Here is a 26,886-nt window from a genome sequence, read left to right on the forward strand (position 1 = left end):
ACTAAATTATCACTTTCACTCAACTCTATCAAATAATTCCTTTGGTAGTGAGTTGAAAATCTCAAATAGAATTTTTTTAAATGTTGCCATCATGGAATAAATGGACTCCTCTACTTGGTTAATTTCAACTTTTCCAACGGTATCAAGCTTAATATGTGTGAGACTAGATAAATGATAATTGTTCCTTATATTGTCAGATATATTGTCTATATTTGAAGGACTTTGATTTACCAATTGAAATTGGGTGTTGTCATTAGATTTTATATTCTCTTCATCAGATTCAACTGAAGCAACATATTTTCTCCTTGGTCTCTTCTTAGGCTCCTCTTCATTGCTAATTGAACTAGCCCTCTTCCCTTTTGGCTTGACTACTTCTTGAGCTTTCATTTTAGTATCTCTTGTGCTTGCTCTTGTAGAGGGAATGATAGGCTTAGGTTCTACAGCCTTCCTTAGTTCACTAGAAGTTGGTGTTATATCTTTCCTCTTCATTCACTCATGTGCTTCATTCACTTCTTCCCCCTTGGCACCTTCTTCAATTTCCACTTCTTCTAGTTTATCTTCTCCTTGACCTTGAGTTGAGGGAAATGGTGCTTAAGCTAGTATATCGTCTTCTTCTTCATCATCTTCATCCTCCTCCTTTTCTTCATCTACTCCTTCACCAAATTTATCTTTTAACTTCTTCACAATTTTGTTCTTCTTAATTATTGAGGTAGTCTTCAAATCCATTTGTTATCTTAGATTTGACCACATCATAGTTTCCAAAGTCAGCAGCCTTAGCATCTAAATCTTTTGTAAGCAATGTTGTTACTACTACAGAGGCTTCATCAACATTGATTTCATAGGTTAGTAGACTTAGCCACCTTACCCTTGCAATAACAACTTGAACATATCTAAATCAATGTCAACTAGAAAGAAAGCATCATTGAAATGTTTCTCAACTAGTGAAATAGGTATCCTCAGTCTCTTCTTCATTGGTTTTTTTAAGTCCTCAAAATATCTTGTCATAACTAATTCAAAATTGTTCCCAAGTTTCTCAATAAACTCACCTATCTACACTACAATAGGTTTATTTGTTTTCAAGGAAACTTTACCAAATATGGAGAAATTATTATGTACATAAAAAAACATACATACAAAAACTGATCCAAATTTACATTGTGCACTTTTGGTCTTCCTTAAAGCTCCCAATTTTTTTGACAATTATTGCATCTGCAACTTGGTGAGGTCATAAGTTTGATCCTGCATTACTATCTTATAGCCCATGTCAATAGCAATACATGGTACATTATTGATCCTTCTTGATTGATAGAATTTATGTGCTATTATCCTCACTACAAATGCAATTAGTGAATTTGAAATAGTATCAATTATCATCCCTCATTTGTTCCACATTGCCCCTATATTCTTCTCAATGACTTCTTTAGATTCACTTCTTATTGCTTTAGGTATATCAAGGGTCAGATACCCTATTACTCTATGTACAATTTTCTTGGTGATTTCATCAGTCTATTATCCAACCATATAGAAATGTCATGAATTGTACTCAGGACTATCTTAATCCATTCAGTCTTGAAAATTTTGAAAAATCTAGGGCACGGGTCAGCCATTTCCTCTGTATGATTTTGAATTTATCCTTCAATGCTCCATTTTCACATAATTTTCCATAGGTTTCCCTAATTTCCTTGTCTCTTATGCTTCCAACCTTACATGTATAGAAACATCTTACATCTTGAATTATCAAAACTCTTAGTGGTATCATTAACAAAACAACAGATGGATCTGGCTTGTAAAGATATCAGGTATGGCTCTAAAGTGTGATTGTCTTATCTCATTACTTATCAACTACACACTAAAAACCTCTTTACCTTCTTTAATCTTAGCAGCTAAAGAAACAAATACCATAACGTAAACTAGGGTTTGCGAAAATTCACACTACGTAGCTCATCACATAGTATAGAACTTTGTGAATCTGGTGTGCTGGTGTTGAGTGACTATTGAATTCACCTTGGAAACACTAGTATGATCTTTTTTAATTTTTCCTTTCAATCTTTGTGATCTTCTTCAAATTCAAATGATTTCAAATTAGTAGAAATTGATCATATAGACCTCAAAACCTTGAATTTAATGCTTAGTGTTTACACAATTGTAAGCTTGGCTCCAATAAAGATTTTGACTCACTAGGCTTCCATGAAGTTTCCTTTCCACTTGGAAACCACTTCAAGCTCGGTCAACACTAACAACTTTGATAGCTCAGGATCAACTAACATTTTACTTAGTAACCATAGTGAAATTTTTCATGCTTGACAATGACATGAAAACTAACAAAATTTAAAGATTTCTTCTAGATTCTTAAGAACACCTTGCATCTTTATTCATGCATATGTAATATTTTCATAACTAAATCCTTGGAACTAATGTATAGTATATTTTTTGGATATAAATCCCACATACCTCCTAATTACTTAATTTGAGGAAGTGTGATCACTTGATCCACCGGGTGAAGTTATCCCTTCTGAACTTGATGTGCTGGAATCTTCCTTTCTCTTCCATGTCTTGTCCATCTCATCTCTAACATTCTAAACATCTACCATTCCTTTCCTTTGTTGAACTCAATGCTTGGTACCTTTGACCTTGTTGGACATAGTTTCCTTATCTGACCAATCTTCAAACAACTAAAACATGTGGTTTGCTTCAACCATCTATTGTAGTCACTTCTGAAATATGGTCTTATGCAATTTTCAACAACGTGTCTACACTCTTGATAGTATTGACAACTATACCTTGTATTATAATCGCATTTATAAGGCTTTACATTGTGCTTTATATTTACCTTCTCTTTTGATGACTGTTTATGCTTGGATCTATACTCATATGCTCTATGTCCATACTTATAATAGTTATAGTAGTATCCCTCAAATCTTGGTGTGCTTGTGGTCTTGGTTTTGCATTCATGTTCCTGGTGTCCTTTATTGTTGCATTTATGAAAATGACCCATGAACTTCTACCTAGGATTTTGATTTGTAATCTTTCTCTTGCAAACATTAATATTATGACCTATCTTACTATAATTATGACAAGTAGGTTTGGATTTCTTAACTTTGTTAGTTCTTATTTTTGTTACTTCTTTCTTCACCACTGTTGGATGATTCTCCTTTTTTAGCACTAGTGTAGATGAGTCTAGAAGTATCACTATATGACCTACATGATCTCATCAGTTCTTCAAAGAACTTGATGGCTTCAATAGGTTTGTTGAAACTATCAAAAAACTCTTTTTATCTTTTTAGATCATTTCTTAGTTATTCATTCTGCAACTTCAGCGTTGTGATCTCAATATCCTTTTCATTCAGTTCATAATTTGCAATCATCATTTGACCCAAATTTTTAAATTGCATGTTAGAAATCCTAGTTGCCTCTAATGTTTTCTCTTCTAGTCTATTGGTCAAAATCCTTTTGTCATCTTCAATTGTGACTTTTTCCTCTCCAAATTATTTTCTCTACTCAATCACCTCACACAAAAATACTGATTTGACTTCTTATTCTCTCTTTAGATTTCTAACCTCTTCAGTTAAGATTCCATTATTTTCCATTAGTTCTAAAAATGTTGCATCAAATTAATTTATGTTTCCATTAGAAAATAATTTAGTGGTATCAATCTCTTGGTAATCTATGTCATTTTATTCAATAACAATTTCCTTCCTTCTATTCACTGATATCCTCAAATCATTTCTTCTTTCATTCATGATGCAGGAGCATCTTGTCCCTCATGTTATCTTTCTGATTTTGTTGGTTGTTGTTGAATTACAAAAATTGTTGAGTACCAATAATTTTGCAATTTAAGTTGAGTTGAATTTATCCCACATCATGTTAACACTTGGGTTAGCATGTTATCCCATCTCACTCTACAGTCTGTGTTGAGTTCCATAGTGTGTGCTAAGTTATTCTTCATCTGGTGAGTGACCCTTCATGTTCTAAGTGATCCTTCATGTGCCAAGTTTTCCTATTGATGTTGATTGTCATCATTTTAGACATATTTTCTATATTTTTGGTGCAAGTTGATTTGCGGGATTTATTTTAATGATGAAATTTATGATAAGATATTATCTTGTGATGTGTCTAGACCATTTTTGGGTCAACCTTTCTATTTGTAATGTTCTAGAATGTTTTGTAAATCATTTTGGCAAGTATAAATAGGGTGGTTAGGCTTAGCATTAGATATTGATTTGGGGAGAAGAAATTTTGGAGTAGCTAAAGGGAGATTTTTTAGGATTATATAGAAAGAGTTCTAAATGTGAGGTAGTTTGCAATAGGATTATGATGGACTTGTGAGTTTGGAGAAGAGCTAGTGATTATAGTTTAGAAACAAGGAGGTTGTTTGGTGGCTTGCGAGCACAAGTTAAAATCTTGGAGGTTTCTACAAGATTGTTGTTATGTTATAGATCAAGGATAGCTAGGATTAGGGTTTGTATTGGATTTTGAGGGATATTCTAGAACTGTTATTGTAATTGTTGTTGTATTTGACTGTAACCTAGAATGCCTTACAACTATGCTAATTGCATGTTAACAGTTATTATATCAATAAAGAGTCATGATTTGGTATCAGATCTACATTATGTCTTCTTGTTATTGTGTTTCCACTATGTAGTTATTTTCTGGGGGCTAAGAAGTCTCCTTTGGAGATTCTCTTTCCTTAGACTACATCAGATGGTATCAAAGCGAAGGTTTTTCCTGAATGTGTAGATAAATCACTGAAGTTGAGTCCATTTGCACTAGGACTTGGGTTGGAGAAGTAGATCTAAGAAGATCTTGATGTTGTGTTGGATTTTCTTTTTAGAGCCCTAGATCTCTTGGTTGTGAGGTAGCAGATCATGGTTCTAACTTGCAATTGTAGAAAACTTGTAGATGGATCGATGGATACAAAGATGAATGGTTGAACTTTTTGAGGCCTAATCATAGAGAGTTTTTGGTAGATCGATGTTCCTAGACTTGTGATTTGGTTCTTGACTATTAATGCAAGGTAGCAAGTTGTGATCTAACTTGCAAACACTTTAGTTTTATCACAAAGATCCTAGGAGATGGCTTTGGGAGGATGGGACCTTGAGATGATTTTGAATCTCTGTGATGTGATGGAGAAGAGGTTTTCTAAGATGTCTACTCAATTTGAAGCTATCTTGGCTGATCAAGTTAAGGATGGGGTGAGGAAGGAATTTCATAGATGTTTGTAGAGCTAGAGTCTACTGATCTAGAAGAGAGTTGTCTAGCTAGTTTGAAACTTGTTTGTGAGAAAAGATGGCATACGAAGGTTGAGGTTGGTTTTTTTATTAGATTTTGGAGTCTGATATAGAACTTGTAGAGAAACTTAAGGTTGTTTTTGAGGATATTCCTAACCTTCTTGATGTTAGAATGGAGGTTAGTTTTCATGATTAGTTAGTTGGTTTTGACATGGAGATTGTAGACCACTTGGTCGTGGATGATTTGGTTATTTTTGGTGGTGACTTGTATGTTGTGAAGCATCTTCTTGTGAGCAATGGGATTGCTAGTGTTGTGAGTTGGCATATGTCAATGGAGATCTACTTATTGCTACTAATGTGGAGTTTTTTGTTTTTGGTGTAGATTCACTAGTTGTTGATGCGGATGTGGATTTGTTAGTGAAGCATTATGTTTAGTTTATTCCTAGGAGTGAGCATGTTGATTGTATGGTTGAGATTCTAGTGTTTGATAAAATGATGCAGATGTGGATGATGTGCAGATTAGTTTTCCTTTCTCTATTGGAGCATAAGCCTTTGCTAAAGATGAAGTTGGTTGTTTCTCTTTCTTTGGGCATCAAAGTGTGGGACACACTTTTCTATTAAGTTAGGGAGTCTAATGTAGGAGCATCCTAGACATCGTATTATCCTACTAATTTTGTTGGTTGTTGTTGATTTAAGGAAAGTGTCAAGTGCTAGTAACTTTGTAGTTTAAGTCATGTTAACACTCAATTTAGCATGTTATCCCATATCACTGTATAGTGTGTATTGAGTTCAACAATGTGTGTTGTGTTATTCTTCATGCGTCGAGTGATCCTTTATGTGTTGAGTGATCATTCATGTATTGAGTTTTCCTATTGATGTCGAGTGTCAGCATTTTGGATGTACATTCTATGTTTTTGGTGTGAGAAAAATTGTGAGATTTATTTTGATCATGATATTTATGATATGATCTTTTCTTGGGATATATTCTGATTATTTTTGGGTTGGCCTTTCTAATTTGTAATGTTCTCCAATGTTCTATAAGTTTTTTTGGCAAGTATAAATAGGGTGCTTTGGCTTAGCATTAGGCAATGATTTGGGGAGGAGAAATTTTAGATGTAGTTGAAGGGTGAGTTTTCCTAAGTATGTGGAGAGAGTCCCAAATGTGAGGTAGTTTACAGTATGATTGTAGTGGAGTTGCAAGATTGGAGAAGAGCTAGTGGTTACTATTTAGAAACAAGGAGGTTTCTTGGTGGCTTGTAAGAAAAGGATGAGGTTTTTGAGGTTTCTACCAGATTGCTATTATGTTACAAATTTTCTCTAGCTTGGATTAGGGTTTGGATTAGATCTTGAGGGATGTTGCAAAGCTATTATTTTAATTGCTATTGTATTTGGATGTAACCCAAAAGTCCTTATAGTCAGGCATATTGTAAGTTAACAATTATTATATCAATAAAGAGTTTTGATTTGGTATTAGATCTACATTATTACTTCTTTCTATTGTATTTCCATTATGTAATTATTTTTTGGGGGCTAGGACATCTCCTTTAGGGATTCTCCTACCTTACACTACATCAATTCAACTAATGGAACACAAATTGTATTTCTATTTTTTGATTTTTAATAGTCTTTCCCAATATGTAGACTTTGTTGGATACAATTTTCCAATTGTGTTTTGTGTTTGATGTTACACAAATGTCATATGAGTCAGCAAACAAATTCTACCAAGTGTTTCTAAAAGTTACACTGTGGAAACAACTTTTATTGAGCTCACTTAGGCATTTACAGATTTTGTGGTAGAAGTTAGTGGTAACCGAGCTCACAAGGCTAATGAAGAAAAGTAAGTGTTTACTAAGTTCACTCTCTCTCCAAAGGATTTTGTAGAGTTCACAGTGTTCACCTAGCTTTAGTAGGTTAATACTAGAAATCATTTATGGAGCAATGTCTATCGAGTAGGGTTGGCTAATGAAGTATTTCATTGTTTTGGGAAATAAAGTTTAATTGTTTCTTGTAATGATTATTGATAATTGTAACTTGTAAATGAGCTGACTTGAAAATTTCTAAGGTATGTATAAAAGGTCAAGTGGTGAATTCTAAATTGTAATGAGCGAGCATGCAATTATTTTGATTATGTGAAGAAGAAAGTGTGAGTAGAAGTCAGTAAAGTTGTATTCAATCAAAGATGATCTAGTGAAGTAGAATTGAGATTTGTATCAACAATTCCATTGCATATCATTCAGTTCAAGTCATTGTTACTTTCTCACCATTGTAGCAGTGATTCCTAAATCTCTTAATAGAGTTGGTCTAATAGCGATTTTGTAAATCCTCTAACAAGGTGATAGTTCTATTGAATTGTTCTAAAGTCCTCTAGCAAGGTCACTCCTAGAAGGGTGATTGAATCCTCTAAAAAGGTCACACCTAATAGTGTGTTTTGTAATGTTTAATAGGGTTTGCTCCTAATAGGGCTCACTTTAGAAGAGTGAAAATAAGTAGCTAGTTACTTGGTGGTTTTCCCCATATTGGGTTTCCACGTTAAATCTAGTGTCTCATGTGTTCATGTTATTTTCTTTATGGTTGCATATTAATCACTATGAATGTTTAAGTTTTGCTAAAGATAACATACACTGCATCTATCAAGTTACAAAATTTTCTATATAGCTACTGAGTGACAACAGTAACTAGTTTTATAAGACAACTAAGGGATCTATGGATTTTTTTTTATTGAGTAATTGATTCCCCCACCCCCCCACCCTCTTAGTTACTCCATCTATATTTCCAATAGACTTCCATTTCCAATATTTTTCATCAAATATGCAAAGCTTTACTTTCAAAGAACTCAAATCTAATACCAATTTTTGAAAACACAATAGGGAAGTAAACCCTAAGAGTGGGGGGGGGGGGGGTGTTAACCAGGGACTTAAAATTTCAACCTCTAGAATTATTCACAACACATCCATCTCAAAATCTATGTATATAAAATAAAATACCAAATTAAACATATACATCTATAGTATGAAAGTATAATATTCAACACATCTATGACATAAGATATTGGGTTACCTAGAAACCCTCCAATGAGAAGGTAAAACTAGGGTGTGGATGATACCCACAAATGTTCACTGCTATAGTAATAAACTATATCTAATGAAGGTTGAAATGTTTGACCATGAAAAATGATCTACCCTATGAAAGGTGTGTCTTGTTAAAGGCTTACAAGATTGTTAGATCTTACCCAATTAAAGGATTCATACACCCTACTAAAAGTGTTCCTTGTAAAAAGAATTTTAACTTGCAATGAAGTAAGAACCCTATTAAATGATTTACAACAACCTATAAAGACTACTCTGTTAAGAGATATAATTTATTCAAATGTTATAATGTCTCAACAATGATCCTTCAATTAGCACTCTATTGCTTGATGTTAGATGGCCTCTATATTGACGTGTACTTGATCCTTTCTGATCAAATGTATCATTGTTGTCCTCTAATTCCTTTCTTATGTTCTTCCTTAATTGATTATGCAATGTAACTCAATTCATAACACCTTAAACACCTTGAATGCTATGTTTTTTCATGCAAACTCTCTTCAATTCTCTATATCATTGATTAGAAAGTTTAGGGTTTATCTTCCTTAAGAACACCTAGGTGACTTAGGGTTAGGTATGAATCAACAATAGTGATTCACCCATGTTTCAACTTAAACCTTGCCTTTTTCTAATTGGATGCATGTAATTCATAGGGATTCACAATTAAGATTCATCCTTATCAATAAAGATTGTAGCTCAATGCTTAAGCTGGCTTTAAAATGGTCTACATATAAGTTTGCACCATTACAAACAACTATGTCAAAATTATGTAACTCGGCACTTGAAGTACTTGATGCTCTGCATCAACTAAAATATTAATGTCATAACTTAGCCTCTGAATTACTCACAATCTAGTAATCACTTGGCATCTAAATAGCTTGGCACATACCATATGCTTAGCACTTGAGTGACTTGACACTTATTAGTTGTTGACCTCACACTAGATATTTGTTTCTTGGCATATACTATCTAACAACTTATGCTCAACATGTATTACTTGTTGAAGAAAAAAAAAGTAAATAACTTAAGTATGTTGTCACTCATATGTGAAAACCAATCTTAGATTGACATGTATTTGCAACTATAACATTTGAATTAATAACTCCTTTCTTTTCTTCTGATACATGTCCATATCTTGTTCCAAAGCCCCCATTTTGAATTTGATAGGTAAGAAACCATGAAAAGTTATTGAATTCAGTTGAACATCTTCTTGACACATTTATAGAAGTGTTTGTAAAATATTTTTAGAAAATCCATATTGTGCATATCTTGTCATTTGACATACAGTAAGATCAAATTGCTTTGATTCTTTCCATCAAAAAGTTCAATGGCTTTTTATGCTTGTACATTTTTTGTAGATATCTACCAAAGCACTTCCACTATTTGCTAGTCATAACATATGGTAAGGTTTATACGGGATATTACCAAGTTAGTAGAGCCAAGGCTGGTTAAATGTTAAAAGTTGGGTGTAAGGATAGAGTCTAAAGTACTTGGGTGTTATAAATGAAAGTGATTAAATAATTGATTGACATGAAGCATCCTATTGTCAAAGTCTTAGTGAAATATGATAAGGATTATATAAATAGTAAGTCCTATAATCAGAGAATGAACATCCAATCAACATATTAAATTTGTTATCAGATATTGAAAGGGTATTGACATGTGAAGAGTATGGTGGATCTTAGGTGATGGATTTTCATTGAATAGGTTTTTTTCTTATTGTGAGAAGTAGTTGATTAGATATAGGGTCTAACCTATGGAGGAATTTTGTGGTATTATTACAAAAATATATTTAAAATTAGAGTTCCCTATGAGTTTGTATTGAGTCAACAATGTCTCTGCATCACCCAAGAACAAAAGAATAAATGAATGATAGACTACCTCATTAAAGTCAAGAAGGTTTAATGATTGTAAAACATAATCCAATTTAAAGTTAAATAGTGAATTAAATAAATAAGAAGTTAGTATATGCAACTAAGTATTAATAAAATGATAGTAAAACCCATATCTAGTTCATTGGTTTTTTAAGTTACTATTGAAATCTATTAGATTTTTCAACTTGTAATTGGGATGTATTTGATGATCCAAGAGTCCTTGATCAACTTTGAATGATATTGCATTAGTCATTATTCGTCGTAACATTTCTTGAAGACTGTAATACCATTATTGTTACAGTAGTATTAGAATCTTATTACCTTTATAAGAAAAATTGGATGGTTACTAGATTCATATTTATTGAATGAGGTATTTGAATTATTGAAATGTGATGATTGACTAAACATAGTAACATATATAAGCTAAGAGTTATATTCCTTACATAGAGCTAATAAAAAGGCTTTGAAATGACATTCATGCTTCGACATGGAATAATAAAATTGGTTCTTAGAAGGATGATAAATTAATCATAAATTTAATGTAAAAATAACAATGGATCTAGAGAATAAACTCCATTTGTAGACATTTATGATAGAAAATATAAGTAAATTCAAATATCCAACATTGAATTCAAACATGAAAAAAGGGAGAACACAACATGTAACCAAATCAGTTGGAAAGAAATAAATAAGTTGAAAAGTTACTTGAAGATTATGATTTCTATGAAAGGTAGGAATTGATTTATGTGGTCTTCCAATTGTTCTATAGTAATCCTTAAGAAATCAATATTTTTTAGCGAGTACAAGTGGATTTTGTGAAGTATTAATGGCTATGATTTTAAAACAATATGGAGCTATTTCATATGGATGTTCATTAACACTATCTAGAACCATGTACAAAATAGAATTTAAAAATATTGACTTTTAGAACACTATACATAAGCAACTATAGTATGCCAAGAATCAAAACTCTCTTCATTCTGTTTAAATAATACTACTCTAACTAACAAAATGAGAAGGTAAATGAATGAAAAGGAACTATAATTATTTAAAAAACAAAAAAGACCATAGATAAATATTTTCCAAATAAATCATCTTTTCTAGATAACATAAAGATTCACTGCCATTATATATGTTGTGAATACTATCAAAGACAACACTTGGAGAGCTAGTGTAAATAAGCTTCTTTACTTTGCATTGAAGGAACACATTTATTATGTTTTTTGTACTGAAACACCAAAAAGTTAAACTCTTATGATGTTCTTATAGTTTAGAAGTTGATAAAAATAATATGTGCATCTTTTATGGGTTAAAAATGTCAACAATAGTTAATTTAATTTTTCTAAGAACCAACCTTGAACTATGACATCATAATGAAGATCAAAACTATTGATGGATGAACTAGGTGTAGGCATATGGAACACAACAAATGCCCCATCAAACACTGCAAGGGTAGTAGGAAAGTGGTATGTAATTAAATTTTTTTTAACAATATGAAAGGGTACATGTGTTTGCTAAGAAAATACAAGATATGTCATCAAATATACAATCAATGAATTATGAGGGAAAAAAAAAAGTGATAGAACACAAAATTTGTCACTTTTTTCCTTGGTAAGCCCATTACAAGGTCCTGAGAAATGATCCATATCATGTTCCGAAAAAATCAAATACTTGTTGTAATACCTAATAAGTGGGTATTACCTTGGTCAACACATTCAACACATTACGAGAAAATCTAGAATAATTTTTAGTCAAAAAAAATGTTTAACTACATAAGAAAATTAGGTAAACAAAGTTTATCAATCTTCTTTACAAGACAATGACAAATTTTTCTCGCCATATTCCAATAGAATCAAGAAGTAACTACAAAAATTGAGTGCTACATTGGTGATGTTCCCCCTTGGAACACCTATGCTTAATTATTGCTATCATTATCAATTGGAATTGATTCTAGTGCTTATTCTACACATATATGTGCATGGACTACATTCTCCACATAAGTGATAAAATACAATACTCATGACAAAAGTCATTAAATAGTTTAAAAGAATGGAATCAATAAGAATCATTCAAATAATACCATGAACATCAAGTAAAAATGTAATTTCGAGGATGTAATCAATTCCACCATGAGTTTTATCAAAAAACCAATGGTAGTAGTGCAACAATAGCTCTGATGGTAGGTATCACATGAAAGACTAAGATATTCTTAATTTACTACATCATTTAATTACTTTATAATCGTCAATGTTTTTACTACTACCACTTAATTTTTTTTATGTAATTACTAATTCTTCAAATTGTTTTTCCCTTAGGTTCTTTAGAATGGCAGATTGCATGAAGAAGATTCCATAATTCTTGTTCTAGGTGACATAATCAATATCAAACTTGGATATATTATTCCTGCAAATGCTTGTCTCCTTAAGGGTGATCCTTTAAAGATTGACCAATCTTTCCTGACTGGTGAATCCCTTCCTATCACAAAGAATCCAGGAGATGAAGTACTTTTATGGCCTACATGTAAACAAGGTGAGATTGAGGTCATGGTTATTGTGATTGGAGTGCAGACTTTCTTTGGGAAGGTTGATAATTTAGTCAACTCCAACAATGTTGGCCATTTCTAGAAGGTGTGTAGCTATATGGAAAATTATTTACACCATATGATTGTAAGCTCCATCTATGCTCCTCCTTTTAGGGATAAATTTATGCTCTTTTAGCTTGGATTTTAGCCTTCATCTAGATTTGAGGAAAAATTCTAACAATACATATTATATAATACAGGTTTCTACAACTATTGGAAACTTCTATATCTGTTCAATTGAGATTAGTATCCCATTCAACATAGGAAATATGTTGATGGGTTCAACAACCTTTTAGTTCTCTTGATTGGTGTTATTCCTTTTGCTATACCCTTCGTTCTCTCTATGAAAATGGCTATTGGATCACATTACCTTTCTCAAAAGGTACTACTATTATGATAGACATTTGGTTCATTTCTTATGATTGGAGAAACTTTCATGAATGAATAAAGTTGTTAGATTTGAAGCGTAATAAGACTACTTGGTGTGATGTTTAGGGTGCTACTAAAACGAGAATGATTGCTATTGAAGAAATGGTTGAAATGGATATTTGTTGCAGTGTTAATATTGGAACCTTCACTCTCAACAAGCTATCAGTTGATGAAAATATTATTGAGGTAACGTACCATACATGATAAAATATTGTTCAAGTTACATTTTACTTCATTTTATGTTTTGTTACTTCTATGTATGGTTTGGTTGTTAAATACCAGATCCTACTAGGCCCTTTTAGGAATCTATCCTTTTCCATAGTGACTTGAAACATTATATACAACATGTTATGTGTCAACATAGAAAATAAATTCTCATTTAAAAAATAAAATAAAGGTATTTTGAAAAGGTTTTGATAGGGAAACATTATTGTTACTTGCAACTAGAGCTTCATGAGTCAAAAATCAAGATGTAATTGACAATGCTATTGTTGGGACTTTGGTAGATCCAAAAGAGGTAGCACCTAGAAACTTTCCCTATTTAAATATTTTTTTTTTAAATATTGATTGTTAGTTGAGAGTTTAATATATTTTGTAGATTATTTCTCTTGTGATGGATACTGATCTTTGAATTAGAATTTATAACTTTGGTGGTCTATTACAAGCAAGAGCAGACATTACAAAACTTCATTTTCTACCATTTAATCTCACTGACAAATGTACAACACTTGCCTATGTTGATTCTAGTAGATATTGGTATTAGGATAGAAAGGGGGCACTAGAGTAGGTAAAAAAAAATATATCTATTTTTATACATTATTTACTTTAAATTCTTGTAAACATGATCTTCTTAGCACTTGATAGCCAATAGGTTGCTACCCCTCATGCATGCACTTGATTTTTATTTTATTAACAATTGGTTAGATGTACTAACTCACATCTCACCATTATGAACTATCTCACCATGTCTTCAAGGGAATATTGAAGTTATTTATAATCTCATCACACTGACTATAACTATTGAAACCATGAATACATTAAATCATGAAATAACTATTGAAATAATTTGTCTTCACATTAGTGTAACTATAATGAAATTACAACCACATATAAAAAAGAAATTAGTTTTTGTTACATTTAGTCAATTTATTATTAAGAAAAATAGGTTTTACAGGGATCCTAAAACCTAAGAGTCTTTAAAAAATAACTGACATAATAATTTTAAATAAAGTCTAGACCCTAAACATCTGCCTATATAAAGCCATAACAAAAGACAGGCCCACAACTAGGAAACAAAAGCTAGCTAACCTAATATATGAGAAAAGGAAGAAATGGAAAATAAGAACTCTTACTATTAGTTCTCCCTATCTAGATCCTGCAAGGTTTCTATTGCTTTTTTGGCACTCTAGATTTCCATGCCCATACATTCATGGTTTAGGTCATTAGATCATTCCACCTAGACCCTAGTCCCTTTCATTTCTCCCTCGATTTTCTTGAAGTCTGTGTTGGCCTTTTCTTCCTTTTCCCCACCGATTTCTAAATTTTTTTAGCAATTTGCCTAGACTGTTGCTGTTCTCATTTAAAGTGTTCAAAGTGGAAATCACCTGATTAGCCAAGTTTTGGTTCGTTATCTCAATCCTTTGCACCCTTTTCTCAACCTTAAAGAGATGATCCTCCTCATCAACAAGATATAGTCAGTTGTTTCTCATCCTTTAGCCTTCATCCTGACTTCTTTTCTCCTTGAGCTCTTCAATCTCATGGAACAACCACTTGACTAAGCAAAAGTTGACTATCATAATATTTTTGGCGTTATTGAGAAAATTGAGACCTGTCTCTCTAGCATTGCCTGAAATTACTACCAGAGCTGGGTCTAAGTTCATCAAAATAGATTTTTCCTTCCTTGTCTTCCATAACTTAAGGGTTCATTATCTCCCTGACAATCCCCATCTTCACTATTTTATAGTTGAAGTTTCTCCATAATGTTCTCCTTTCTTTCATTACCATGTCCTCACCTTTTTCCACCAAGATATCGTTAATCTTCCCCTGTGGTTAAGAGATAGAAGGGAAGGTGCCTGAAATCTTAGGAGTCTGATCTTTTCTCTCTTCTAGTAGTGAATCCTCCTCAAACTTCCTCTTCTTGTGGTTCCCTTATAGAGTGGTAATGTCCTCCCCCTTCTTCTCTCTGTCCCCCCCCTTCTTCTCTTCTTTCAACTCCATTTCCTCTTCATATTTGTTATACTCATCCTCTTCCTATTCCATAGGTTTGGGGGTTAAGCCCCAAGGGCTCTTTCTACTTGAAACAAGGCTAGTTGAGGGAGAAATTGTCTCTCCTTCCTTAGGCTTCTTTCCTTTCAAGGGGGTGTTATCCTCATCTTCTAAGCTTAGACTTTGAACTTCCTTAGAATCATAATAATTTGAGCTCCTATTATCCTTTGAAGCACCCCTAGAGTGACCTAAAGATTTTCCCCTAGTCTAAGTCTTGAGGTAGTCATAGACTAGAAGGATAAAACCCTCATGAAGAGATGGGTTTGCATTGGGTTTCTTATTGTAACCTTCAATACCCTTTCTCATTGAAGTAAACAGATAAAAAGGAAAGGAAATTTTTATGCCATGTCTAAAATGGTTTAACAGAACAAAGTGGTGTGTTCTAAATATATTGAATCTAGTATCTAGAGATATAAATTCAATAAAGGCCCTTAAGACATACCTCCATAAAAACTTTATTGACTCCATTTCATAGTATGTCTCAGCCTTCACTAACTTCTTCCTTTTTTCCTCATCCTTCACAAAATCTTTGACTACATTTGCTAACATTTTCTTATCGTTGTAAAAATTTATCCCCTCCATGGGAATCTCTGTGACTAGAGCTGTCATTTCCACATTAACCTAGTGAGAGACCCCATCAATTTTAAAATTTCCATCCTTCCAAGTTTTCACCGTGATCTTGGTGATCTCATTATCAAAACCATGGATTTTTTCAATGTACCTCACTATTTTTCCCTTCTCTAGTTTGTTCTAGACCTTTGTTCTTTTCATCTATTTTTCTGCCTCCCCAGATGGCTCCTTCCTACTCCTCTCCCCAACCATCTTGATATCTTGTTCAAAGATTCTACACCAATTCTCTGTTCCTTCAAAGACTTCAACTTCTTGAGATTTTTGTTTCCCTAAATCTTTTCTACATTTTGCAATTTTAATGAGGGATGACAATGCAAACTGTAAAAAATGCCACAAGTACACAAAATGATGAAGAGTTATTACCTTCCCATGATTTTCATTAACATCTTGTCTTTTGTGCAAGCTTACATATCTTTCCATAATTAAATTTATATTACCTTCATACTTCCCTATATATGTTCTAGTGTTATGATATCTTTCATGGCCACTAGAAAGATGTCACCATTGTGCCACATCGTTGCTGTGTTTTTGGCTACCACCTCATTCAGAGACTAGTCTATGACTGAGTTAGCCTCTCTATATACATTGATGACATAGACCCTTTTGAATTTACTCAAGTCTAATTGAATCTTCTCCACCACATTTGCAATGGTCTAGGAGGGAAGAGAGCAACCTTTTAAACAATTTATTATATTTAAAGAGTCTCCTTCCAGCCAAAGGTTCTCAATCCTAGTAGCAAGAGCCAATTTGACTATATGACAAGCCACACTGGCCTCCGTGAAGTGATTCATCAAAGTCCCTAGAGGATAGGAAAAAGCTACAACACCAATCCCCTAACCATTTCTTATAATTCTTCCACAGCTAGCAGGGCCTGGATTCCCTTTGGTTGCCCCATCAAAATTGGCTTTATGCCATTCTTCTAGGGGAAAAAGCCATTTAGCCTCCTATTTTTCCCTCTCCCTATCCTTTTTATTTTCTATGTTGTTTCCTCCTTCTTCAATATCTCCCCTCTTTTTGATAGCGAATTTCTCTTTCATAGTGCTAACAAGTTTATCTACAATAACAAAAGTAGGGGTTTCCCTATCTCTAAAGATGCAGTTATTTATCTATTTCCATATTTCCCAACATAAATGTGGAAGACACTAGGAGCATATCATCTGTGTCTTCATTCCTTTATTCATACAATTCTATTGTCCAAATAAATCCTAGATGTTGATCATTTTAAACTAATTAATCCCATAGCCCTTGCTCATAAGATCCCATACCTCTGAGGAGTAGGGGCAATGAATAAATAGGTGGTTACCCATATCCAAATAATGCTTACAAAGGCTAAACCTATTTGGGATAATCTAACCTCTCTTAGCCAAGTTGTCCAAGGTAAGAACTTTTCCTTGAAGTAGCAGCCAAAAAAGGATGTTGATTTTTGGAGTAAGGCTAGTCATCCAAGCATTTGCCTTGATGGGTTTCTCCATCCTATTCCACAATGAGAAGTCGCCAAAAGAAACTGAATATGACCCATTGGAATTTTCCCCTATATAATTTCATCCCTCTTGTTATTAAGAATCATAGCATTCAAGATAGTCATCAATGGTTTAAGATCCTAGGAAACTAAGGATAGGTCTTTCCATCCCTGATTAGCTTTGTAGTCACTAATTTTTAGACCAAATATTCTTATACATAAATCAGCCCATCACTCATAGTTAGGGTAACCTATGAGGGACCCCTAGCTTAACCAATTATCCTACCATAATAAGTTATTTTCATCATTGCCTACTTTCCACTTTACCTTTTATTTGGCCAAAGATTTTTCCTTAAGGATTTTATTCTAAATAAAAGATCTATGTGGAATATCAGCTTCACTAAATATAAAGCTGAGCAAATACCTTCTCAAGTTCTTCTCCACCATGATATCATGCCATTCTTTAGAGCTTAAATTTTTTTTCCATATCTACTTTTATAATAGATCATTGTTGAGATGTCTTATTTTTCTAATACCTAGACCACCAGAACATTTGGGAGGGCAAACATTGTCCTAGGCTACTAAATGATATCTCTTGTTTTCTTCAACACTTGTCCACAAAAAATCCCTCTGGATTTTCTCCATTATATCAGCATGTTTAACCAAGATCCCAAAAAGGCTTAGAGCATAAGTTGGGACGTTTTGAAGAGTTGATTTCACCAAGGTACATTTACCTACTTGACTGAGGGTGGCTCCTTTCCAAATTGTGAGCTTCTTATTGAATCTATCTATAATACCATTCCAAAAAGATTCCAAATATTTTGACCCTAGTGGCATTCCAAGATAACTAGTTGGAAGAGAGCCCACACCACATCCAAGGATTTGAGCTAATTTTCTTTGTCACTCAATTGGGGTGTTAACAAAAAAGACCAAGCTTTTTCCCTAGTTAATAGACTAGCTTGTGCCCTTCATGTAGATATTCGACATGTTTTTTAACACCTTAGGCCCTTGAACCATTGCTTCCCCTCCCAGAATAGTGTCATCCACAAATTGTTGATGGGTGAAAGAAACCTATCTAGATGATGGCTTAAGACCCTCCAGGCTCTTATCCTATCTTTTCCTTAGGATTAACCTCGCAATACACTGACCCATAATAATGAATAGAATAGGGGATAAGGGATCACCCTATCTAAGCCCTCTCAAGGGGAAAAAGAAATTCAAAGGAGCACCATTGACTAAAATGGCCAGAGAGGGGGAGGAGACAAGCTGAAAAATTAGTTTACATACTTGAGCATCAAAACCATAAGCCTAGAGAATAGCCTTCAAGAAGTCCCAGTCCATCCTATTATAAGTTTTTGATAGGTCCAACTTGAGCAGAAATTCTTCCCTTTTTCTAGCTTCTAAGGAATGAATCACCTCATGAACCATCATTATTGAGTCTAGAATTTGTCTCCCTAGGAAAAAGCTAGTTTGTTGTGGAGAAATAATCAAATGGAGAACACTGAGAATCCTAGTTGTCAAAACTTTCAAAATGATTTTATAGAAAGAATAACATAGGCTAATGGGTTTGAACTTATCCATCAAGTTAGCCCTTGGGGTTTTTGGAATTAGCACCAAGAATGTAGCATTAAGTTCATTCAATAGATTCCTAGCCCCAAAAAATTCTTGCATTTCCTTCATGACATCCCCTTTAACCACCTCCCAATATTTCTAAAAAAAGAAAGTCAATAATCCATCCAGTCTTGGAGCTTTATCTATTGGAAGAGATAAAATAACTTGATAAATTTCATGTGATGTGGGAATTTCCTTCAGCCTTGAATTATCATGGTCCTATAATAGATTGGGGATAGAAGTCAAAATATCCTCTTGATCTTTCAGTGATAGCAAAGAGTCCTTAGAAAGAAGCAAAGAAAAGAAATGCACTACTTTATCCACAATCTCATTATCTTTTGTCAAAGTGGCCTACCCCCTCTTTATACTTGAAATCCTATTATTTTCTTAGTGTTTTAAAGTAGAGAGATGGAAGAACCTAGTATTTTGATTCCCCTCTTTGAACCAATTGATTCTAGATCTTTTCTTCCAAAAGTGCTCTTCCTTGCTAATGATATTATGGAGATCAGATAGGATTGACCTTTCTTAAATCCTATTTTGATCATTATATCCTTCTTGCTATATCAATTCCTAGACTTTTTGAAGTTAGTCTATCTTCTCATCCTTATACTGGAAGATATGCCTAAAATTTATCTTATTCCAATCTTTGATGTTTCTTTTCACATTTTTCAAATTTTGAGCTATCCTAAACATAGCTATACCTTCCACCTCTATATTCCACCAAGATGATATCTTAGCTTCCAAATCTAGGTGAGAAGTCCACATCTTCTCAAATCAGAAGGGGAAATTCCATTTGGCCATCAGAGGACTAAATAAGAGCGAGATGGGTGAGTGGTTTGATCCAATTTTGGGGAGAAGGGAGAGTCTACAAATTTTGGTTTGCATCAAGTCTGGGGAAATAAGGGCTCTATCAAGATGAACTTGGATGCAATCCCCACCAGTCCTCCTATTTGATCAAGTGAATCATCCTCCTGAGAGATCAAAATCCATAAAAGCTAGACTATTAATAAAATTTGAGAGGTCTAATTTACTTTCTTGATCTAGAGCCAACCCCTAGATTTTTCTTCATCTAAAAGAGGGGGTGTTGAAATCCCCCATAATAACACCTTTATTTACATTACTATCATAAATTACATCAAGAATCTTGGCCAAAAAAACCCTTCTCTACCTTTCGAAATTGGAAGCATACATTTTTAAGATAAACCAAGAGTCACCACTATCTACATGGGAAACTTTGCAAAGGAGAGCATTACCTTCATTGAGAATAGTACAGATATAGAATGCCTTTTTGTTGAATAGCATCAGAACCCCCCTATAGCTCCCTCTATGTATGTGGCCTGACTACTCATATTACTACTGAAAGATAACTTGCCCGCCATGTATTTTATCATTTTTGTTTCTTGAATTAGTAAAAAATCACATCTTTGGTCTCTAATCATATTCCAAACTATCTCCTATTTATGGGCACCATTTAGGCTCCTTATGTTCCAAGATATGATCTTCATTTCTTTTTACCAGAGCATTCCTTAATGGTTCTTTGGCTGCCATCTACCAAGTTCTTTTTGGCCTCCTCTTGCAATGCCTAGCTCAAGCTTTTTCTACCTAGAGGCTTAGGTTTTATCCCAACATCTTCTTTGACCCTACTCTTGGTCATCACTGGGGACAATGGGGGATGATCTTGATTTTTCTTCTTTTTAACCATACTCCAATTACCTTTATTATCTTGAGAGTTGTTCTTTATCCATTTCTCCAATTCTTAGATCTATTATGGGGAAGAGTTATTGATTAGTTCTAATAGCTTCATCCTCAGGTCATTGGATACTAGCAGCTTCGCCAGAGGAACAAAGGGGAGATCAAAGGAGAGTCCTTGATCTTAAACCTCATCTTCCATCTCCTAACCAACATGGCTTACCTCTTCTCCTTTTTTTCCTATGCTAAGGGTGTGATCAGAAACCTTTGAGTGTCCTCCTAATCATCTAATTGGGGCCATCAATTCTATTTCTATCTTGTTCTCCATTTGAGGTTCCCCTGATTACTAACTTCCTACTCTTTCTTAAAAAATAATTTTTTGTTTTCACTTCTATGGCCTAGAGATCGACATCATGGTCCTCATTTTTTGACTCCTTTGATCCTTTACCACCTACATTACTTAGATCTGCTTCCTAGTCATGGACATTATTCTTTCCCATAGTCCTAGACTAGTTCTTTGAGTTATTGGTCATTTTCTATTTCGAATTTTTTTTATCAACCTCTATTGATGTACTAGTAGGCTTACTCTTTTTCCTCTCTATGTTAGCTTTAGGACATTGGTTTTCCTTGTGCATAGATTTAAAACAAAGGAAGCATGCAAAAGACACAATCTCATAAATCAATTTTTTAACATGCACTCCAATTTTTGAGAGGGACGTCACTATTTCTAGCATGTCTACACCTTCCCTTACCCCTATGAAAATATGAGCATAGGTGAGTCATCTTTTCAAGGCTATAGTTGGATCAATTGAGAGGAGCTCCTCAAAGGAGCTCGCTACCCCCATAAAAGCATCTTCATTCTAGAATTCTAAGGGTAGCTCTGGAAGTCTTACCCAAACAGGGGCTTGCACAAAGAAAGAGTCATTCAGATTAAAGTTTGAAGACCACTTCCGGAGAACTAGAGTTGAGTGACCTACAACCCATGACCGCTCACATAAAATGTTTGAGAGGTCTTCTAGACAAGAAAAATCAAAAGATAGAAAAATCTTAGCCATGGCTATGATAGAGACTTGACCTTTGAGGGGTCATTTCTTCTTAATAAAAGATCTCACAATATATATATTTGGCCTTGGCCCTAAGAATTTTCCTACCAAGGTTGAAGCCATTGACATAATGCTATGATCCACCAGATTGTTTGAAATGGCAATAGCGCAAGATCCTTTCTCCACCTTAGGGAGAATCTTAACAAGTGGTAAAGAGGACTTACCTGTAGACTTGAGCCCAAAAAGTGACAACCATTTAGCAGGACTTGGTTGACCCACGTTGGAAACCAATGGAATCTTGTCCAACACCTTGGGGGGAGCATTTGGGTCCCCATCATCTTTCTCCATCTGGTCCCCTCTACCAGAAGATCCTTGACTGTCCTCCTTCTACAACCCATGCCACAAGCTAGTGACCCAAATTCAACATTCCAAAGAAATCCTACATTGTAGAGAATTCAAATTTTGAAAGTTTTTCTTCCCTCCCTTTCCAACACTCTTCCAATTATTTTGTTACATTTAGTCTTTTTTTATTACATTCACTTCTTATTTATTTAATTCACTATTGAACATTAAGTTGGATCTTTTATGTATTTATTACATATTCTTGAATATAATGAGGTAATCTATCCTTCATTTATTTTATTCTCTTTGTGAGTGATGTATAGACATTGTCAACTTGATACAAATTCATAGGGAATAGTAATTTTTATCATTTTTTTTGTAACAACACCACAAAATTCCTCTATAGGTCAAAGCCTATATCTAACCAACTACTTCTCAAAATAAGAGATAACCTATTCAAGGTAAATCTTTCACCTAAGATCCACCATACTCTTCACATATCTATACCCTTTCAACCTTTGATCACAAATTCAATATGTTGATTTCATGTTCATTCTCTGATTATAGGACTTACTACCTATATAATCCCTCCTGTATTTCATTATGAGTTCACTAATATGACTCTTCCTCTTAATCAATCCTTTAACCACTTCCATTTATAACACCCAAGTACTCTATACTTTACCTATTTACCCAACTCTTAACATTCATCCAACCTTGGCTCTACCAATTTGTTAATATCCCATATAGACCTTACCATGTGTTATGATAGTCCAATACATTACTAAAAAATATTATCAAACTAGACCTTAACTTAGTAAAAAAACACTCACTCAAGGTGTATGCACTTTCACTCATCCCTCTTTACAGTTCAAACTCTTCCCACTAACTTATGCATGGAAAAAGTCTCGTCCAATAACCTTGTTACAATTATGTTAGCACATAGATAGTTTCACAACTATTTTTATGATTCTAAACTCATACCAACATGTGCATAACATCTTGTATTTCTTGTAGAGATTAATATATAATGTGCCCCATCTTTACATCATATTTTGGGACTTACCATATGTCCAATATGGAGAAAAATACACCTCTTATTATTCTCCAGATAAACTAGAAGGGCCTTTACACAACTTTCACCAAATTTGGAATTTATGACTCAATTCTCAATTCTCAATTTATCACTCCCTCTACTCTTAGCTATCATGATTAATAATAATCTATTGCATTTGTTATAGTAGGTTATTAACTTATTTATTCCATCTCAACAACTTTTCAATTATCTCCATCAAATATATGGAGTTTTCATGTATTGGCATAATTTTTTGATGACTTTGAATAATACCAAATAATGTCACCTATGAACATCATTGGTTTTCAATGTTTTCCCACCTTTTCATTATTTTTTATAATGACATTGATCTTAAATTACGTTTCCCTAGTTAGTTCACACACACACATGCTCATTCCCATGTACACACACATGCACATGCACACACACATTTACACACATGTATGCATACACATGATTGCATATGGGCACACGCACATGCTCTCTCTCTCTCTCTCTCTCTCTCTCTCTCTCTCTCTCTCTCTCTCTCTCCCTCCCTCCCTCCCTCCCTCCCTCCCTCCCTCCCTCTCTCTCCCCCACTCTCTCCCCCTCTCTCTCTCTCTCTCTCTCTCTCTCTCTCTCTCTCTCTCTCTCTCTCTCTCTCTTCCCCTCCCTCCCTCCCTCCCTCCCTCTCTCTCCCCCCCACCCCCCCTCTCTCTCTCTCTATCTCTATCTCTGTCTCTCTGTCTCTCTCTCTCTCTCTCTCTCTCTCTCTCTCTCTCTCTCTCTCTCCCTCCCTCCCTCCCTCCCTCCCTCCCTCCCTCCCTCTCTCTCTCTCTCTCTCTCTCTCTCACACACACACACACACACACACACACACACAGAGTAATTCAAAATTTTGTTTTAGATAAAAGATGGTTTTTGTGCAATATATTCATTCCTAACTTAATTATAATTTGGTGTAAGAAAAAATGGAATTCTTGAGGATGGAAATCCACTAGAAGTGTGTGTTCAAACATTTGATGATCCAATAGTTGACCAAGTTGAGGGATATAATTGTTTTACTAAGAAGAAAATAACATATTTCCAAAATCTACTTATATATTTGAGTCGTCATTGTTTTACGATCACTGAAAATGAAGAGGACTCGATACAAAAACCTGACTTTAAACCTAGAAGGTCTTCAAAGATGAGAAAAAGAAAGGATAAGATCATATAGGAAAATGAGGTATTTCTTGAACCAATCTACACTTCTTTATGTTTAGTTCAATTACAAGCTCATATATTTTACTATTTTAGTACATTTGGCTTGGGGATGTAGGATGTCCTATCCAATTAGCATGATTCTTATCTCTATAGAAAAGTAGTACCAATAATTAAAGTTAGTATTGTTATTCAAGGTGGAAAATGGAGTCCTCTCCTTATGTGGGTTAGTGGAAAGATTTTGTGATTAGTTTCCTTGTATTATCTTTAGATATCTTATTCTTTCATTCTAATCACATATATTTAGGATAGGCTTCTATTGTCACTCTAAGTTTATCATGCTGGTGGAATTTTCTATAGTTGGAATCTTTGGTAGCTCTTATATTTATTTTCCTTTATGTGAGGTCAATGTAGGTATTTTTGAACTTGTAAAATTTTTTTTTATAATACATCATACCTTTCATAAAGGTAATTATTAGATATTTGAAGTAGAAAACTATTAACCTGGAGTCATATTTATTCTTTACATTCTGTTGTTATTCCTAGGGACTTACTATCAGTGGTTTTTGACACATACACTTCAGAGTTTCATCATTCTATTAAAGTCTTAAGGATCACTTGTGCTTCATTCTTTGTGTTGGACTACTTAGTGAAACTCTACATGTGAGAAATATGATTCCACTTGTGTGCTACTTTTATGCCCACCAAGTAACTAGAATTATATATTCACTAGATTAAATTATATCTTATAAAGATTTATCATGTAGAAAAAATGATGTATCTATTTCTCTTTATGTGGTTGTACACCAGTTTGACTTTACTATATCATATCATTTATAGGCATACTTGATCTAATCGATGCTCTTCCCTTTTTCATAATATGGAGGTTCCTCATAAGACTTCCTAGATACAAAACTTAAATAAATTCACCTTTCCCAAACATTGACAAGAAAAAGTGAACTAGCTATAATAGTTTTTCTTTTTGTCTAGTTAATGGTAGCAAGATGATGTCATTCCAAAAACTTATATTTGTTTTATACTTCTTAAGGTGCATATACTCTCTTGATTATTTAGGATCCAATGATTGGAACAAGTACAAGGTAGATAAATACCAAAAAAAAAAAAAAAAAAAAGTTGATTTTGTTATGATCTACACTATATCTATTTGGTGTGCAATCAAAAATTTTCCTCCATTGACATCCACAGTGCTTGCAACGAATACCATTGTAAAAAAAATATTTCTTCTTACTACATATACATTTGGATTTGGTAATTATCTCATAAATTCCCAAGTTATTATTTATTTTACTAAAAAAATTCTTGAGCTTTTATCTTGGCTTCTTAATCACATCACTTTGGTTATCCTTTACTTTAATAGATAAGATGTCTAATTGGAAACCCATGTGTGATGCTTGATTTAACTTATTTCGGGATTTTATAAGCTCTTCATTATGAAATAGTTAGAATGCTAGTTTCCTCTATTTTTAACCCTAATATTGATTTTGTAGTTTTGAGCATGTGTTCTATAGTGTTTGTCTCTTCCTAATTTGCATTATTGTACAAATATTCTACGATATTTTCCTAAGAGGAAAATATATACAAAATTAATAATTATTAACACAAATAACCTTCCAAAATGAGGAATAAGGACCAAACATAGTTTAATGACTCAAAGTTGGCTAAAAGTGGGCAGCAAAAAAACATGAACCAAACATGGTTAAAACTTCATAGGAAAATATTTATTTTAGGCTCAACAAAAATATTTGCAATTTAAATTAATTCACTATGTTACCCAAGGACATGCCCTCCCATCCCTTTTCCTTGGATGGTATAGGGAGGCTCAGGAAGCATTGCCAATATATATATTTTTGTGAGGAATGTTTGGAAACTCAAGTATGGCACTACTTGGCACTAGGAGCGTCCTATAGCCCCAGAAATAGTGAGGGGTTATTTGGGACATCCTAGGCTACTATCCTTGGGATGTTAGGACATCCACAAGTAGGCATCAATTATAGAAAAAATGGACTTAAATTAACTAAACAAAACATTTTTTATGAGTATCGATAATGAATACTTTTGGCCTACATTTAACAGTAAAATTAGCTAGTCATCTTTAGAAAAAACTAGTATGAGTACTATCCATGGAAATAAAGTATACAAATTTAGAATAAGAGAATAAAAATATAACTCTTTAAGGACTAAGGAGGTTCTATATGATCAATAAATGTGTTGTGATGTGTATGGGCAAGTTCTTGTATTTTACCATTTAAATGTTTTCATCCATAGCATGTGACTATAAATCTTCAATGTGATTAGAGAATGGGGTGTTTGAATAAAAAAGGTTAATGAGATTGTGTTAAAGGAATATGGAATTTTTAATAAAAGATGGAGTCAT

The sequence above is a fragment of the Cupressus sempervirens genome, chromosome 5 (genome assembly GCF_028749045.1).
Source record: "Cupressus sempervirens isolate cs-2001-9-10 chromosome 5, ASM2874904v1, whole genome shotgun sequence".
Classification (NCBI taxonomy): Eukaryota; Viridiplantae; Streptophyta; class Pinopsida; order Cupressales; family Cupressaceae; genus Cupressus; species Cupressus sempervirens.